This window comes from Phasianus colchicus, chromosome 15, assembly GCF_987193195.1.
Source record: "Phasianus colchicus chromosome 15, bPhaCol1.hap1.1, whole genome shotgun sequence".
Taxonomy (NCBI): Eukaryota; Metazoa; Chordata; class Aves; order Galliformes; family Phasianidae; genus Phasianus; species Phasianus colchicus.
In genome coordinates, this window is record NC_143450.1 from 14,733,936 (window position 1) to 14,750,504 (window position 16,569).

At 47.1% G+C, this 16,569-nt stretch overlaps 1 protein-coding gene across 1 annotated transcript in view; it reads left to right on the forward strand.

Moving 5' to 3' along the window:
* Window positions 1-16,569, forward strand: part of COL23A1 (collagen type XXIII alpha 1 chain) — a 148,798-nt gene that overhangs the window by 117,992 nt on the left and 14,237 nt on the right. Inside the window, exons 4-8 of the mRNA XM_090151051.1 lie at window positions 8,152-8,178; window positions 9,655-9,681; window positions 10,206-10,232; window positions 15,978-16,013; window positions 16,317-16,343. The gene's annotated coding sequence lies outside the window, so the exon portion shown is untranslated. The remainder of the gene's footprint in view (window positions 1-8,151; window positions 8,179-9,654; window positions 9,682-10,205; window positions 10,233-15,977; window positions 16,014-16,316; window positions 16,344-16,569) is intronic.

Consider the following 16,569-nt stretch of genomic DNA (forward strand, 5'->3'; position numbering starts at 1 on the left):
CTGTACTGGAGCAGAGGAAAAGCAGATGTGCACTGTCCCCACGCTCTGCTTTGTGCCTGAGCAGGGACACGTGCTTACCTCACCATAGGGTTGGTGCATTGGCACTGGGGGATCATTATTCCTTGTAAAGCCATGAAGGGAACAGGGGTGGGCTTTGGAGAGGGCCAGCACAGGGGTGCTTCTGGCTGCCTGTGCTAGTGGGTGTAGACTGCTGTGTTTAGAAAACAGAGACATGAAGACCAGATGGATGGTCTGCTTCCAGTACAGTTCTTTTTAAATGACCTTCTGATGCAGGCAGATCTTCCCATCATGAGATTGTTTAGTAGAATTAGATCATCTATGGAGGAGAGAAGTGATGGCTGGGAGGTGCCTTCAGCAGCCTGCGCTCATCCCATCCTCCTGCCCCATGTGGGGATGGTTTTCTCCTTGCCTTCAAACCACTCAGCTCTCCTCCTACACAATATTTCTCCTCTTTCCCAGTGAGATGTCGTATTTGCTGTTCACCAGAAACCATTTCCTTCCCTCTTCCCATCCATCAGAGAGCCTTCTGGAGCCCAACTCTGCTGAAGAGTTTCATCTGCCTCTGCTAACTCATTCCTCCCCAGAGTTGGTCTCCACAACACCACCTAAACGTGACATCCCCAATGGAGAGTTGTCACTTCAAGTGGGAAGAAACCAAAGGAATTAAGTTGATTAATGAGGTGAATTACTTTATGTGCGTGTCTTCATTAATAAAAAGCAGAGCAGGGAATAGGCTTTGCAGAAGAAGTGTGATAGGAAACAGAGTTGTCTCTTACTTTATACATTTTCCTTGGAATACTAGCATCTATTTTTAGTTGATCAGAGTGTTACTCATTTGTTTCTCCCAGCATATAATGTTCGCCTTTGAATTTTGTAAATCATTAATGCGTGTTGCCTGAAAGAGCTTTGGCATTGCTCTGCCCATCTCTTGCAGTGATGGCAGCTCATCAGGGTTGTGGGGGAGGAGAGGGCTTCCAGTTCTGCCTGTGAGAAGTCACGCACCTTCTTACTCAAAGTCATTCACTATCCAGTGATACCATCCTTTTCTGCTGACTGATAACCACACCAACAAGATGAGTTAGCAGAGTTCTGGTAAAGGACAGTGAGTTGTTAGTTGTTTTTAATTACGTGCTTTGCAACAGGGGCCTTTTGAACCCTCACTGCATCCTGGCACTTTGTGCTGGGTGAACTTTGAGAACAGCACAGACTTTGCTCTACGCTGATGCATCTTGCAGGGAATTACTGCTAAGTCAAAACTGAAATATTCTTGCACGGGATATTCTCACCTTGGGTTAAGCTGCAGTTGGAGCTAAGTGGCTCAGCATCTTCTGAAACGCTTTTTGGGGAGCTCTGCATAATGAGCAACGCTCAGCTGTAGTGCTTAGAGCCAGAAATGAACTTGTAAGGATGACAACCTCTGGTCTTAATTAATTTTCAAGGCAAAAAGTGAAGCCAAATGTTATTTCTGAGCTGATGTCTGGGAGCAGGGCTGGGGGAGCGCTTGCAGAAGGGAAGCTGGCTCTGTAGCTCCCAGGACCACAGCATGGCAGTGCTTTGGTGGCAGCCCTAGACCTTGGCTTCAACCAACTGAGTTTGGGGTTTCCTCCAGCGAGCAATTAGGAGTTTCAATTAATGTAAATAACTCAGCAGGGGAAAGTCCATGTAAGCTGTTTGTGTGCAACCCATAAACGTGCTCTGAATGCAGGCTGATGTGTGAGAAATGAGGAACACGTGCCAAAGCCAACTGCTTGTGGCAGTTCCTCCATTCTGTCGTGGTCCCTTCGAGCTTACCAAAAAGCTCCGGAGAGTGAATTTAGCCAAGTGTGTTTGGAAACAGCAGTTTAACACTTCAGGAAGACTGCCAGGAATGGGAGACCATGCTACATGGTCAGATCCCATGGGCTGTCGGGACGAGCGTGTGGATCTCATACTTCTCTTGTGGGTTTTTTTTTGTTTGTTTGTTTGGTTTTGTTTTGTTTTTACAATAGGCAGATGGTTTCCAGACCCAGAGTTGTAGCTTGTGTACAGACATGGAGCACCTGTATGTTCCATGGGTGTTTTGGGTAGTTGTGAATGCCCATATAAAATAACATCATATTTAAAGTCTGGCATTGTTAGATATCTCCTAGAACAGTGTTGTGTAATTGGTGTCCATCTCCAAAATGAATGTTGCCATTGTCAAGTTGACTTTTCCGTTTCCTTGGCTAGGTTCATCAAGTTCATAACTGTTGAACTGTAGTCTTTATCCTTAATTGCAGGCTTCAGTCCTATGTTTGTTCTCACGGGTCTCTTTATTCATAAATACTCAAACTTCACGGGTATCTCCTGTGAATTAAGTCATTTGCACACATAATTCTCCCAGTAAGACTCCAAAAGACAGAAGTAACAGAAAATTCATTTTACAAGGCAAATTTTGTAGTTTGAGTTTCTTCATTCTAATATCAGTTTTGTGGCCAATTCACGTACTGCCTAGAGGGGGTAATTTTAAGCCAGGAAAGCAGATCCAGTGCATTCTCCTGTTGTGTCCATTTACTGTCTCTATCTGTGGACACAATGACTTTGTAAAGAACATCTCTTCAGGGCAGCAGTTTGTTTTTCTTTGGATTTAGAGGTAGTTCTTCCACAGGGAAAAAACAAAAAGTTGCCTCATCGCATCCAGCAGACGAATGGCAGATGTATTTGGTTGTCTTCTGGGCTTCCCATTCCTCTTCCAGCACTTCTGGCCAAGCAAAGGCACCAACAACAACTGCAAGGAGAATTTTTCTGCTTGTATGCAGAAGAAAACTGAGGAAAACCAAGGAATATGGTCATCGGCCCAATAGGAGAGGCAATCCCAATGGAGCCATAGAGCTGGAATTGCAGTAACAGGGCAAGGATATAAAGATACCGTGAGGTTGAAGTGTTTGCTTGGAATTCTCCAACACAATTGCTTACCAACGTCAAAATTTCATTCCCACCACAGAGGCTGTCTCCTTCCTTAGCTGGATGCTAAACACAAAATGTCCAGAACCCAACTGGGCACCAAATGCTTACAAGGAGGAGTTGCACAGCACACATGGAACCCATTTCAACCTCAGAAATTTGAGGGAAGTCAGGGGACTTTCTTCCATAAAAGCACTTTGTTGTTCTGGAAGCAAACTGGTGCCATGTGATGCACAGATGAGCTCTCACTCCTGACCTGGTGCTCAGCAGCAGATGACACGCTCTCATGCAATTGTGCAAGAGTGTGGAGGAGCAGGAGCTGGCCCGTGCATCAGGGCAGGCAGCTTTAGGGCTTCTCTGCTTCCCTGTGTGCTGGAAGGAGTGGGTGAACCCATGTCTCTCTTGGGACGTTTCTTTGTGATTCGTCTAAGCAGGTTGAGGAATTGAGGCGATGTCTGGTGCTGCTCCTGTGCAGTGATTTGTTTCCATCCCTTTGTGCTGCTTAGCATCAAATTTACTTCCAGGCATCTTTGGAAAGATGTCTAGTGAAGCAATGAGGGAGTTCTGTGAGGAGATGGAAGGAGACTTGTGCTGGAGTTCTATGTTAAAGGTAGATACTGAAGGGGAAAAGGTCTCTTACCTCCATACTGAACCCCTGATGAACATTGTTGGTGCCTCTGGGAAGGGAGCTGGGAGCTAAGTGCTGCAGTGAGCCTGCGCTGGTGGTGCCCAGAAGGAACTGGATGACAAGTAGGGTCCAGTACTGCTCCAAAAGACCCTCAGAAGAGTGTCAGGGCTGTTTTTTTCTTCTTCTTTTTTTTTTTTTTTTTTCCTTCTCCCCCTTTTATTTCGTATTTTTGAAGGATTGCAGGAACTCTTGCAGGCACCGATGTCCTCACTGGGATCCCCTTGCAGAGGACGTTGGGTGGCGGGCAGCTTGCATGGCACAGCCCAGCCTGCAGGGTGGCAGCTCTCCTGCAGAGCCCCACGCTCTGGTTTGCATTATGGGTGAAGTTCTTAGCACATTGCTGCTCGTTTCTGCTTTGTTTCTGTCAAAGAATGGACATAAGGCTGCCCAGCAGTATGAGGAATTTTTTTTAAAAAAATTTTTTTTCCAATAGAACACAATTTTTTTTTGGTTGGTTTGTTAACACACGCCTGGCCCTTATCAGGCTGCTGCTCTGCATCCTCTGTCTGAGCCCTCTACCGGGGATTTGCTGCCTTCAGCTGTGGCTGCAGAATGTAGTTCCATCTGAAGCACGTTATTAGCGAAGGTTGTTAATTAGCACATGCACACATCTCATAGAAGGAATGGCCAGAAGGGATCTAAGGGTCTGGACTCAGCCATCGTCTGCAGCAGTGTTGTAGGTAACCCTTCCCATGGGCTGTAGGAACTCAGCCATCTCCTCATGTGCATGTAAGTGCTGCTGCTTGGAAGGGCCAGTGATTCCTGGAGAGGTGGTGGTGGTGGTGGATGGAGCAGAAAGAGGCTCAGCAGCACTCAATGATCCCAGGCCTTTGGTGATGGTGCTAAAATATTGCCGTGCCCTTTTGTTCTGACACTTTTCTCCTTCTCAAATGTAAGATTTTACTATTTTTCTAAACCACAGAGACAGAGATTGAAGGCAGTCCTTTGAATCCATGAAAATTTGACTGCAGGGTTCCTTCCGACCCCTGTGCTAATTTTTAGCAGAGCAGGAAACATTAAAAATAACCATGAGAGAAGATTTCCCAACTTGGAAGGGTTGGCCTTTTAGTAATCTCTGGCTTTGTTTTCACTCAGTATTTTGCCCCTAACATTCCTGCTGAAGCAAACCCATTCCCAACAGCATCAGCGATGGAGGAGGAAGGCAGGAGGTCAGCCAGGCCTCCCCCTGAGCAGGGTAAGGGATGTGCAGGGGAAATGTTCGTTATTTAATCCAAGAGCGTTTGCTTTGGGATCAGAGCTCGTAAGCTTGACGTGTTTTCCTAATTGTTCCTAAGCCTTTGGTGGCTCTCAGCATTGAGTGAATCAGCTGTCACTGCAAAAGTGTGGTATTCTGGTGCTGTGTCTTGACCCTCGTGAGTTTCTACTGTGAAACAAACACCAAAAAGTATCATGTTTTTAAAACTGCAACTGAGCACTAAAGCTGAAGTGTGTGACCAAATCAAGGCAGACAGCGAGAGTGCGTGAAGCAGTACCAAACTGCACTGGTGCCCCAGCATCTCACCTGGCTCAGGTCTGTGCTCTCAGCTAGCACATAAATCATGTCTTGGTGTGATGGGTGTTACTGTCTGGGAGTGCAACTGCAGCACCTCTCACCTCTGCTCCTGCTGACCCATCTCCTCGCCTCCCGCGCTCCAGCGTGGCTCTGGCCAGATGTTGCAGATGTGTTTTCTTTATCAATCTGACAGGAACATTTCCTCCTTTCCCTTCAAATGTTGATGACATCCTGCAGAGCTGTGCTGACCTGGTGCTGAATGCAGGTGGTCCTTACTGGTGTGTGATGGGAAAATGAGATCTGAGTTAGTTACCAGTGATCAGTGGCTCCAGTGTTCACCCAGTGGCTGTGCCAGTGCCCAGCTGGGACCACACCAGTGCTGGCTTGCTCAAATTGCTCGGGGTTGATGGGTTTTGTCCCTCTTTGTCACTGCAGTGGTGCTTTTGGTCAGATCCACACTTTGAGGAAAGCTGATGACATTTTTTTTCTCTACTCAGTCTCAAAGCATCAGGCTTGTTCTAGACAAAATGGTTCATCCTCTCTTAACTTTGTGAGTGTTGAATTATGTAAAGTGTTCTCAATTTGTGATTAGGAGCAGAAGGCTTGTAGTAGAGCATGGGCAAGGACAGGAGTGAAACTTATCCCTGGCAAAAATTGCAGCACAACTCTACAACTTCCTATTGCTTTGGCTCTGTTGTGGGGTGTACGGAATGCTCGCCTTTCTTTTAGGTTCTTTGTTGGTTGTTTAAGTGTGGTTTTTGTCCCCTCCAAAATGAAAACTTCTCTAGAGTTGGTTTTTGATTGGGGAAAAGGGAGTTGTTTTTCTGTTCCTTAGTTATCAAATAAACTAAACATTGCTTCATTTTTAATTAAAATGACATGGACCAGAATTTAAGGAAGGGAGAATCATGATCTCAACACTTGGGCGCTTCTGAATGTTGCAGGCTCTCCACGGAGCGCACACACACCCACACCTCCAGTGTGGTCTCTTCCTTTACCCCAGCAGCTCCATGACTGCTTGGGGCCTTCTGCCGTGGGCTGCTGGCCAGGCAGGTTGGGCTCAGCCCATCAGACCTCAGCCTGAAGTGATGAACATTTATGAGCCTGACTTACGGCGTTGTCGCTCGGCGGAGCGGCTGGCCCAGCGCCCCTTTGAAAGCCCAACGGATATGGTTTCTCTTGAGCATTAAATGCTTTCCCTCAAACAAACATTCTTTGAATAGGCTATTGTTTTTCCTTCTGGATGTCCCTTTGTGGACTGATACAAGAATAGCTAGAAGCTGATGAATTGCTATTATAAATTTCTTTTACTTTTTAAATCCGTGGGACTTCTGTTTCGTGGAGAACTTGGATGTGCTGTGAGTTCCCTGCTCAGGTCCCACGTTTTTCCTCTGGAGGTTCCCAGTAGCTGCATTGGAAGCTTCAGGTCAAACAGCTCCAGCAATTGTAGCTTCAGGAGGGAAATTTGGCAGACCTGACACCTTTCCCAATCGCTCTGATGTAAAGAAGTGTGGTGAGATAAAGTGCAGAGTGATGTCTGTCAGGGAAGGGGTAGTTTGGCTGTGGTACGCAAGCCTGTATCAGTGGACACTGCTAAGTTTGCTCATGTCTTTCATCAACACTTCTGTGTATTGACATTTGTATACTGGTAGTTCCTCATAAATAACATACAGTATGCAGTTAATCAGGGTTTGGTAGCTTCCAAAACCTCACGTGTACAGGGATGCCTGTTGTTTTCAGGTGAATATCCTTGGCACTGCTCTCCCAGCCCTCTGGGTTTGCCTCTCACCCAACAGAACCATGCAGACCTGAGGTTTAACACTCCAAGCATGGCAGTTCTGCTGCTGCAGGCTGATTTATTCCTTACTGACAGCTGGAGCTGGGAGATAGACACATTATTTTTAATGCAGACTTTAGTCTTCTCTTACAAACTTCTCTCTTTTTTCTTTTTTTTTTAATCTCCATTTCAGCATCACAGATTTAAGCTAAACTCAGAAAAAGTTCACCCTAAACAGTTCCCTAAAATAGAAAACTTTGACTCTTTACTGCTGTGTTATGCAACCATCTAGAGGGCGTGTGCTTCGGTAGGTCCTCCAGGCTGCAAAGCCAGGGATGCTGTGGGGACACCTGGCACAGTCCTTGGCTCTGCCTGGAGCCCTTGTCAGCCTGGGCTGGGGGGTCTGTGGTGCAAGCAGGAGTCTGAGCACTTCGTGGACTTGCAGCCATCGTGTCTTATCTCTTTGGGAAATGTTTTCAGGCTGAGTTGTCTTTGTGACTATGTGAGGAGAGGCTTTATGAGCCTAGGCTGCAGGTAGAGGAGAAGGAAAATGCAGTTCTCCTTGGACTTACTGTTGAATGCAAATAGCTGCACACGTTGATCCACCACACGCTCCTGCAGCAGTGCTAGGAAAGGGAGAGCTGGGGTAGCCCAGAGCTTGGTCCTGCAAATACAGCTGTATTTCTGGTGGAGTGCTGCTGCTGATGGGACAAGCACGTAGGTATCTGTGGGATGGATGTACCCTTCCTTCCTCACCAGTGAGACGCCTGGCCCCATCCATGAGGCTTCCCTTGTGGTCTGGGGGTGATGGGTGCTCCCCACAGAGTACAGCAGAGCTTTAGCACGTCCTTTGGAGAAAGCAGAACACCGCATCCAGCTCCAAGCCTGTGGTGGAACACTCCTGGGACCCCATCAGTTTAACCAAAGCAGTTCTTAGTCCTAAAAAACCTGAGGTAGTCCTGAGTGCTGTGCCAGAGCCATGTGCCCCTGTCACTAACCCTGTCGCTTCCTTCCTCACCTCTTTGTGCTCTGCGAGTTGTCACCTCTTGCTCAGCTGCTGAGAAACCTTCTTGCTTGCATGCATGAAGGATAAGGTGTATAAGTAACATAGCCAAGGATTGTACAGTATGCGAGTACAGCCTCTGTCAGAGCATGACTGATACTGCTATGTTTGTAAGTTGTTGGGGTATTTTATTCTTTAATCATTTTGTCTTTTCCATCCCTTTTCAGGGTCCCCTTGGTTTGGATGGCAAACCAGTAAGTAGCACCACCTGCTGAACGTGTCATCTCGTCCTTCATGCTGCTGTGCCACGTCTAGGCAGAATCTCAAATACAACCTAAATTGAGATATTTTCTGTGTGTATAACTGCTTGTGGGGCAGATTGCATCTAAAATAATTACTCTGTGATCAGTAACACGTGCAAGTTTAAGCCCTGGGCCTGAGTTTTCTTTCTTTTTTTTCTCAGAAGCCCTGTGGACACTCAGTGCTCTATGCTTCTTGTGCTAATTTTTACAGTCACACACCCACTGTGGTGGTGTTGGCTGAGCACTGGTCAGTGCTGAGTCCTTTCACTGGAAAACTGCTGCAGGAGCTCATGGCTGCTTCTGGTTTTTGTTTCCCAATCTCACTTTGGTCCACGTTCACTAGAGGGCACCATCTGAAATCTTTTCAAGCTTTGGTCCTCCATCAAGTGATCTTTTTTTTTTTTTTTTCCCAAAGTCGCTCAGTCTTTGTCTGGGATAACTTCTTGACTGCACTAATTTCTAGCCAGCTAGGGAATATTTTGTTGTAGCTGTATGTTGTATGTTTTTTCATAGCTGTGGTCGGGTTTCTTTTGCTTTTTTTTTTTTAAATTGTCTTTGAATTAGCAAAACACCATTATTAAAAGAGTGGTGCAAACCTCAGCACTGCGCTCCTTCACCAACGGGGATGCGAGTGGTTGAAGGGGAGGAGGGAGACCTCTGGATGAGCAGCAGGAAGAGCCTGAATGAAAAAGCAAACTTACAAATGGTCAAACTCAAACCAGACTGCTTACGATCTCTTCCATAAGAGTGAGCGGCCAGCAGGTTTGCTCAGAGCCAAGCTACCAGCAGGAGGGATGCAGCACGAGGCTACAGATGCTCCAGCATCACTGCTGACCTCCTGCCTCCTTCTGTGCCGCACTGCTGCCACACCGTGTGCTGGGCTGAACAAATGATGCTGGATGGTCTTGTGCTTGAAGGATGCAGAGCAGCACATCAAAGCTCTGCGGCTTCTTTTTGGGGCTGCAGTGTGTCTCTGCCTGTCTGTCTTACAGAAAGCTGTTTAGAAGGAATATGACTTATGTCTTCAGCAAATAGGCCAAAGAAAGCAGCCCATCCTCCTTGTTTATTTCAAACAGATGTATAATTGTTGTAATGATATGCTGAGCATGTGTTTTTCTAGAAGTGATTTAATACTTCGAGAAATGTCTTGTATCTATTCAGCATCATGTGCCCCCGAGTGGCTGTCACACTGCCTGGCCCTGCTCTGCCTGGCCCTTCTCCACTCCTGTGCCCCTGCATAGCAGGCACGGCCCCCCTGCTGCTTCCCAGTAGTGTGCTGTTTGTGTCCAGCAACAAACTGCTTAAAGTAATACTTATGTGCCTCAGGTTTGTGAACTGGTGAAAGCAGTCAGCTTGGTTTTGATGCTGGGGTAAGAGTGTATGCACTGATTCCACTGTTTCTGAATTGTTGTTCTCGTGTTTTTCCAGGGGCCTCCAGGACCAAAAGGGGAAAAGGTAAAGACTATATTAGCATGTAGTTAATCAGAAACCGCTGCATGTCCTTGTTTTGCTGTGATTCTTTTTGTTCACTTTGCCCATGCACACCAGGCATGGCATCGCCACTTGGTTTGGTTCAGCCATAGAGCTGTGTCAGCACAGGAGCTGGAAGGCTGTGGGCTCCGTTGTTCTGTTTGCATGACATCCTCTTGTGAAATTCGAGCAGCCAGGGAATGTCGTTACTGTACAGAAAGTGATGTTAGTCCCTGCATATGTAGGACATAAGCATTTGCTAGGGGAGCCTTAAAGTTGGAAACAGTCCGTTATTTCAGATTTAATATGTTTCATTGCCTGCCAGGGCTGAACCATTCCCTATTGTGTTGTCTCCAAGACTTCTCCCTGGTTTTGAATACGTTAAGCAATAGGATCGTTCCCACTTCCCCTGCTTGCTGTTCCCTCGTCCAGCTGACCCCGCGCTCGCTTCCTCGCGTTTGAAATCTGACCTCTCATAGCTGACCTTTGCTGTTCCTCCTGACACACAGGGTGAAGCAGGGGACATCGGCCCGAGGGTGAGTAGTGACACAGTGTGTTGTTTCACTCCCAACTCTGGTTGGGTTTGGTCACTGTGCAAAGCGTGCAACTCTGTCCATGCGGCGGTTCTGGAAATGCTTTGATTTGCCATTGGAGCTCTGTTTGTCTGTCTGTCTAACCATGAGAATGGGGAAAAGAGCTGAAGATGTTTATGGGCCCCATTGAGAGTTTCACGTGCTTTCCTATCCCTCATTCCTTCATTCCATGAGGGCTCTGTTCTCAAAGCTGTGCTCCTTGTCTGCTGGCATCAAAGAACCAGTACATGTGGAAGTACATGGTGGAAGTCACAGCTCCCAAGGCAAGGTGCAGCGTTGGGTGGGGTGGAGATTTGTCCTCTGTTGCTGGAAGAGGGTGATGTGCAGGCAATGCCTAGGCTGCCTGTGGGTGAGAATAAAGGCTGTTAAAAGGTGAGGGGGAAATTGTGCTGTCTGTAACATAGATGAAGTTTTCTGCAGAGGGCAGTGGTTAATGTTGGCCAGAGGTGTCTCAGGGCCATTTTTCCTTCTTCTACTCGAGGCTGTTATGTGCTTTTTGGTGTCATTTTTTCCCAAAGCAGTTCCATGGGTGCATCTGGAAACATCACCCTTGGGCTTCAAGAGCCCCTGAAATCCAGCCAGATTTATTCCTGTGCAGCTGTGGAGGGGCTCAGTGTAAGGTCTCATCCTTGTTCTGAGTGCCCCCCCACCCTCAAAAAAGGCTTTGGGAGACAATTCAGCTGCATGTGGATGTGAGTCTTTGCTGCCTGGCTGGGGCTGTAGGTTACTTCTGTGGGAGAGGATACGTGTGGGGTCGGTGATTTGCTTGGTGCTGGAGGTGCTGACCAGGCTTTGGAGCTCCAGGTCTCATGCTGCCAGGTAAGCAGGGAGCCTGACTGCTGCCTGCAGCCCCCGTCCTGCTGCAGAGCAGTGGGCAGAGGCCTGGGCTGGACTTGCAGAGCTTCCACAGCAGTGTTTGTCTAATGTTTTAATCTATCAATAATTATGTGCTTATTTTCCCGTGGTTGATCTTTGCCCAGATTTTGTTTTACTCTTGCGTTATTTTGTTTTTATTTATATATATTATATACGTATATATTCACATCCTTTTACACAAGAATAAGAAAAAGGCTGGACCAATTAGGTCTACCAACCAGTGGCTGGCTGTGAAAATCACTGCTGTTCTATCTCCAGCGTTCAGGGCTGGATTGGATATGAAACTTATTGACACCATCTGGCCCAGATTATTTTTTATTTCGTAGTTTAATCTATCTTCTTCCTCAAGTTTCGGTGGTAGCTTTGTTGAGCTGATTTTGAAAGATGTCACAGCAAGTCATCACATCAACGGGAAGATAAATAACTCTGGCTGTATCCAGCACTGTGTGCTCACAAATGTGTCTATGGGAGGTGGGGTTGGGACAGTGCGTGTCACTGAACACAAACATGTTATCACCAGGAATGACAGATTAACAGAAAGTAGCACTTGGGTTGGTTTTGGAGGGACTGCATGCAATGAAGGTGAGATGAGGATATTGGGGAACAGCTACTGGATGTGTTGGTGTTTGCTGTTGTATCTGTCCCTAATTAATACCTGCCAGCAGCATGGATACGTGGTTATTACACACACGAGCGTGGCTTGTGTGGATATTGGGGGGTGACTTTTGGAGACAGCAGTTCCTGTTGGGCTGTCCCAGGCAAAACCCAATGGCAAAACTGAGCATTTGAGGGCCTGCAAAGGGCGCTGTGCCCAGCCAGGCAGGGAACAAACATACCCAGCACTGGTGCAACACCCCTGGGTGCACTGATGGGGAAAAAGTAAGAGCACGTCCTCTCTGTTTTGAGAAAGAAAGAAGAAGCCAAAGCAGGATGCTGTCAGGGCTGGGACCTCTATGCCCTGCAATTCATGCTGGTTTCTCTCTTAAACACTTCCTTACACCTCTAAACAGCTTCATAATCTAGGCCAGCTCCCTGCAGGATGGCCGCTCTGGATTTATTACTCTGGCTTAGTTGATCCTGTTCTCACAGGAGAGCGTGGATGCAGATGTTTGGACAAATGATGGGATTTGATGAACTTTGCACATCTGGATTGTGCATGTGGCAGTGGTGCCAGATTGGCTCTCGAGGGGAGAAGAGGGGCTTCAACACAGGCTTGTCCTCATGTGTCTCAAAGAATCCCAAGCATGACTTCTGGCAGCACAGGCACCACAGGTGGGAGTCACTGGAGGAGATCAGGTAAAGGAAGAGGAAGGACTGTGAGCTTTGCCAAAATGTCTCAAGCGTTGTACTGCTGAGATGAGGCAGCTCGGGGACAATGGCAGTGCAGCATCACCAGGTTTTATCCGGTGTCCAGGTGCCTGGCAAAGGTGACCCGAGGCTGCTGGCTCTCTAGCTTTGTTTCCCAGTGCCTCTGCCTCCTGTTGCAGAGAAAAGGTCCCATGCTCCATAGCCTGTGAGGTGCTGACCTACTTAATGGCCAGAGACTGTCCCAGTAGCATCAGCATCTGAGCTGCTGCAGAGTTTGAACCTGATGCAGCTGTACAGCTGTGGGCTCAGCAAGCGGAAAGGGGCTTTTTCTCTCTTTATGCAAAAGGAAAGATACTTGCTGAGCTCAAATTGCAGGTTAAGAGCTCAGCATATGGAGCATCCTGCAGGGCTCACCATGACAGTCATTGTGGAAATGTACAGAGCTTTATAGTATTTACTTATTTTGAATCATGACGTTGAAATAGCTAAATTGCATACTCTGAAGCTGACAAATGTCAGTGTTCATGGTTTCTTTTCTCTGAGCCCACACTGCTGCACAGGGTCAGATCCAGCAGCCCAAATGCCTCAGGGCCAGTGCAGTGTGAGGCAGCTCTGGCTTACTGTGTGCTCCCCTGGCACCCGCCTCTCTGTAGTCCAGATGTTTGCAGAGCCAGAGATGACATCTCTGCATTTCATGCTCCTAGGGGCAATCACCATCCTTAGCAGGGATCATTTAAAATAAAATGTGCAAGGGCTCTGTGACACCATTAATGTGGATGTGTTTCATCTCAGTTTTACTCTTTAGGATTTGGATATTATTCCTTTCCAGAACAGCTGTATTTGCGTGAGGGCTGAGCTAAAACCTCTCTCTGCAGAGTGGAAATCCTCTTTTCTGGAGAACGTGCTGTTTGCTTCATCCTTCGGTCTCTCCTCTTGCAGTCCATGCAGTCCTCTTGCATAGTCCATCTGATGGATGGACCCTGGGCTGGATGGTGGAAAGGAAGCAAGCAAAACAGCCTGAGAAAGGAAACCTACTGCTTCTCTCTAGATAAGTGGAAAGGCTGAAAGACAATAGCAATGACTACTGACATGGTCTGAATACATTGTTTTTGCATCACATAAGTCTGAGAGATTTATCAGTGTTTTGTAGGCTGGTGAATACATCAGTATTCATTTTAGCCTGAAAAAAAAAGATAATATTTGGTCTTGGGATAAATGCTGAGATATATCCCATGTGGTTTTTACTGGAAAATGCTCTGCATTCTGAAGAAAAGTCCTGCAGCAGAGAATCGTCCATACCCAGCAGCCCTGAATGTCCTATTGTGCAGTAAGCTCATGAAAGAAGATTTGTTTTGCTGTCTACTTACTGAGCCTCCAGCGCATCCAGAATGTTAAAGCCACCGGTTGTCTAGATAGACTTACATCAATTAATCATTGAAGAGAAGTTGTTATGCATTTTATGGCCTTTCAAACTTGCTCTGTGCTGTGCTTTCATCCTAAATTCTTGTTCTTTCCTCTTCCTCCTTGCCCTGTGCTGTGCTAGATGGTTTTCCCTCGCCTCAATCACGGATTTCTGGCTAACGATCAGCTGGTCTTTAGCCGCCGCGTGCTCAAGGTTAGACGTATCAAATCTGCTGCCTCTGGTTTGCTGTGTTTGTTTGAGCTGCTTTTGTTCCCTCGTTCTGGCTGATGGTGCACTGTGCTGTTTGAAGTTGTCACTGCCATGGGGCACTCAGAGGTGCCTGCAAGGAGCAGCGGGGTGAGCCCTGTCAGAATTCAGGGGGAGTTTTGGCAAAGCAAGGAGACAGACAAGTGATGGTGTTTCAGCATGTGGTCCTTCATGGGAAGTGGGGATCATGCAGCAAGTCCTTAAATGTTCGTAGGGTGTATGGACAATGCTGGAATCAAAGTAATATGCACTAAAATGCAATTGTCTAAATCCCCGTGCTCTAAACGTGACTTTTTAATTAGGCAAAATTCAGTGGGAGACTCTTGTCATAATTGGATGCAGCGTTCAGGATTAGCAGATAGGATCTTTACAAATCATGCAAGTGATTTAGGAGCTCAGATCTCGTTGAAAGGCAGCGGGGTTTGTGCTGCTGAGTCACTTAAGGACTTCTGAAAATCCCACACTTGTCCGTGATTTGAGGGTGGACCACATATTAAATACAGTCCTGTTGGTGCCTTGCTGGTAACCCATCCAGATGTTGCTAGAAGATTTATGGCGCAGCCTTTCCATGAGGATTTCCATTGTGTAGCCACATGTTGGAAGCGCGGTGGCCAGCGGCGGCTTGCAGTGCTCCCCTTGCACAGCGTGCACTGAACCTCTGAAATCACAAGGAGAGGCTGCTTTCTTCCCTTGTATCCCAGTAGGATGTCAGCTGAGCTGGATGTTAATATAGGACTTGGATGTATTTAAAGTCTACTACTAAGAACTGCTTTTTTTTTTTTGGAGGGGGCGAGGGGGGAGGGTTTTTTTGGTGTGGTCTGCTAAGGTCTGGACTTGTGTGCATGCTTCATGCCAGCATGTTGTTGGGTTTCATTTATTTCTGGGTATGTTGAATTGGTGGATTCTATGCAGATGGTCACTGGGGAAAGGCTTAATGAGATGAAACCGTGATGGAAGGCATTGAGCAAAATCTCATTTGAGGAACTAGACACAAAGGTCTTGGAGCAGCTCTGAGCTTGCTCCCAGCCTTCCCAATTGGCTGCTGCAATTAACTCCCCCCTGGGATCATAGAATCGCTCAGATTGGAAAAAACCTCAAAGATCATCGAGTCCAACCACAACCCAACCATACTACCCTAATTCTAACATGGCAGAGATCAAGTTGTCCATGGCCTGGGGATGCAATGCATGTGCTGTGGGCACCCTGTAGCCAATACCTAGCTGCTGTGCTTGCTCACGCTGCTTCATCTCACCACGTCTGTGTGAACTTCTTCCAGGGCGATCAAGGTCGAGATGGAGCCACTGGCCCCCCTGGTCCACCAGGACCCCCAGGTGCCCGGGGGCCTCCTGGTGACACAGGAAAAGATGGCCCAAGAGGACCTCAAGGCCCCCCTGTAAGGACCAGAAATGTGCAGTGGGCACATACTGTGTGGTCCCCAGCCCAGCGAGGGAGCGGAGAATTAAGGGCATCCCCTTCCCCATCCCAAATGCTGTGTCCCCAGTGCTGGTGGCTGCTTGCATTGCAGAGCTTTGGGTCTCAGGGTGAGAAAACAGAGGGAGGTTTCCATCTTCAGCTCTGGAGCAAAGAGCTGGAGCCAGAGCATGTGTTTGTGGCCACCAGCTGTAATGCAGAGAGCCCAAAGGGGATCTCCTCAGTGATTTGTAGGCATCAGAAGACCTGTTGCAATTCTCCAGATCACTGGCAATACATTTAATAAAGAAATGAGCTGAAACACAATGCTGTTGGATGGCATGATGATCACTGAGTGTTGAGAATGAGGAATGAATGATAGATACTTCCAGGTGTTGTTTCTTTTGTTTCTGTTTTTTTTGTAGGGTCTTAAAGGCGAGCCAGGGGACGATGGCTTTGTGGTTAGTATTGCACAAAGGTGTTTCTATTGCACTGCCCAGGTCATCCCTTGCTCTGCACTGGTTCCTTTCATGTCTTTGCATATTGATGCCAAAAATTATAATGCATACAATGCACAAGTAAAAATATATCTGTATATCCATTTACTAGTTGTTGTTGGGAGCGTGGTTCTATTTATAAGGGAGGATGAGAAGCTGGCATCTGCATCATTTTTTTCATGGGGATGAAAATATTCCTGGACGTGTGTGTATTCTGTTCTGCTCTATTGTCAAATAAGTATAACAAACTGATTTTTCATCCCATAGGGTGCCAGGGGACCCCCGGGGCCAAAGGTGAGTGATAAGCATTTTAAACAAGAATTCTTGACATATTTCTGTAGGAGTAGAAATGAACATACATGTTTCACAGTGGAATTGTTCTCATCCATACTGATCAGATACTGAATTTCTGCACTACTGAATTAACCATTGGCTTGAAGTTGTCTGAGTGTGCAACCGACACAAAAAGCACAGCCCAGCCCCTGGTAAAACCTTGAAATGGGGTGGGGTAGGAGCTGTG